Source organism: Sinocyclocheilus rhinocerous, unplaced genomic scaffold, assembly GCF_001515625.1.
Source record: "Sinocyclocheilus rhinocerous isolate Xijiao unplaced genomic scaffold, SAMN03320098_v1.1 scaffold2982, whole genome shotgun sequence".
NCBI classification, from domain to species: domain Eukaryota; kingdom Metazoa; phylum Chordata; class Actinopteri; order Cypriniformes; family Cyprinidae; genus Sinocyclocheilus; species Sinocyclocheilus rhinocerous.
In genome coordinates, this window is record NW_015656004.1 from 181,167 (window position 1) to 183,738 (window position 2,572).

Sequence of the window (2,572 nt, forward strand, 5' to 3'; positions counted from 1 at the left end):
TCATTTTGTGGTGAAGAAATTACTGTAATGGAAATTTGTTTTTAAATTGCACTGTAAATATTTCTACGTCATGGTAATATTACTGAATTTTATTTATTTATTTTATTCATTAAAATAAAAAATAGAATATTTTTTAATTATTAGAAAAAAATTGGCTAAAGAAAATTCTAATTATTTTAGGATTTTTCTTTTTTTTTTGCATTAAAGTAGTAAATATATATATATACACACACACACACACACACACACACACATATATATATATATATATACACACACATATATACACACACACACACACACACACACACATATATGAATATTATTTCTGCTAATTTTATTATGCTAAATTACAAATTTATATTATATCACAAAGCAAAAAATGCAATTTGAAAGTCACTTGTTTATCTTTTGATGTAAAGAAACAAACTCTAATCATGACAACATGAGTGTTTGCTTGAGGTGGGAAAAAGGGGAAAAAAGAGATGACTTGTCAATGACTGTGTCGCATTGAGCAATATTACGGAAAAAGTCAAGTGGGCAAGCGAGACGAAGAAAATCAGTAAAACCCATCTTTTGTTTAGACCCTGAACAGGAGCATCAATATCTCAGGAAGGCGATCATTGACTCGATCAGTACTTGAGTACTGATGCTACTGTCTCTTCAGTTTCTAGTTAGTGATTAGACTGAGCCACCAGACGATGCTTCACTCACCACAGGCTGTTGAACCCCAGACACTTCCTCACACCTGCCACTGACTACAGATGAACTCACTTGAGCACCTAACCGCCCACCGCACCACAAATTACAGCTTGTCCCTCAAACACCCCAAGCGTAAAAGCTTCACTTTGTTTCTGTGCCTTACCCTTCCACCACATGAGCATGAATATGCAAAAATAAAGGCAAACACTATTTAGCATGCTAGTCAAATGAAAAGCAAACTTCCAAAAAGAAAAACTTCCACTGCTCCTAGATGCCCTTAGATGATATCGATCTCAAATGCTAAAAATTTCAGACTGCACCCTCAAGGCAAACATCACATTTATCAAAGCAAATATCACGTATCACTATACTAACATAATATACACTTTTTTTCACACAGGATTTTACACCCTATAGCGCCATTTTGGAGAGTATCACATACGTAAACAACGTATGCAATGTTCGCGGATATGTTGTTTACGTTCAGATCAAAGTGTACACAACTTATCTGTGTACGGTGCTGCTGACACAGAACGTTGTTTACGTATGTGATACTCTCCAAAATGGCGCTATAGGGTGACGCGGAGGAGACAAATTGTTGAATTAAGTCGTTATTTTTGTTTTCTTTGCGCACAAAAAATATTCTCGTAGCTTCGTATTATTTTGATGATGTCCTTGTTACGTTTCTGAGCCTCGATCGTGGCAGGATCCTTGCTGTCTGCGGGAGGGTCAGAGAGCTCTCGGAATGCATCAAAAATATCTTAATTTTTGTTCTGAAGATGAACGAAGGTCTTACATGTTTGGAACAACACGAGGGTGAGTAATTAATGAACGAATTTTCATTTTTGGGTGAACTATCCCTTTAAATTGTGGCCATGAATTAAGAACACATTAAGGTCAAAGCAAACATTTTGCGATCTAACTATTTAAAAATAATCAACTTATTATTTATTCACTTTTTAACGCCATGCCAGCATCAAGGCTAATAATCAACTTATGATAGATGATAACATCTAATGTTGATGGAAACAACAACCCAACACTGTATCTATTGCAAATTTCTACGCACAGCGTTTTTAAAAGGTACATTTACAGGGAATGCCTGGCATTCTGTCACCTTACTGCTGCCCACATAAGGCAACACATCAGGACGAGCCAAAAGCAGGTCAGGAGTGCACACACACCTCACTCCCTGCGCCGGGGAAACCCCTCCTATACAGCACGCTTCATAGATTGACTAATGCCACCTCCACACCACATAAAGACAGCAAACTTCCCCATTCGCCACAGATTTTGCTTTGAATTTTCAATGGATGGGTGTCAGTGTATATAAACCTGAGCTGGTTTAGTTCACATGTTTCAAGAGAAAGAAAAAGCACACTGAACACAAAGTGTTTTGCAAACTGGTGTAAGCGTAGTAAAATTAGCATCCCCACATTTGAATCGGTAAGTAACTTCTAACCACTGAAAGCAGCAGAGGCAACCATTTAAACCACTGGCTTTAGATCACAGACGTCCAAACCATCATATTTAAAGAACAGCATATTACTCAAAGTTGTTACACCCTGTCTACAACAGACACAACTGATGACCACAACAGCTGGAGTCAGTCCACACTAGAAGCTGCAAGCTATTGTACAATGTTCACTAACTCAGACCAATCAGCTGTAAGCTCAAATAAATGAATGATTACTTATATATACACAACTAAGCTGCAACAACTGATAAATGGCTGGTTTTATAATTAGAAAATATTTCATCCAAAAAAAGCGAATTTAGGCATCACAGCATTGCAATGTACAATATTAAAATTAAATTGAGATTACATTTAACAGGTGTCATCAAGTGTTATTAAATGTTAAGTGTTTTT

At 36.5% G+C, this 2,572-nt stretch overlaps 1 protein-coding gene across 1 annotated transcript in view; it reads right to left on the reverse strand.

Annotated features, from left to right (window-relative positions):
* Positions 1-2,572, reverse strand: part of LOC107719174 (BTB/POZ domain-containing protein KCTD5-like) — a 14,017-nt gene that overhangs the window by 7,032 nt on the left and 4,413 nt on the right. The window lies entirely within an intron of this gene.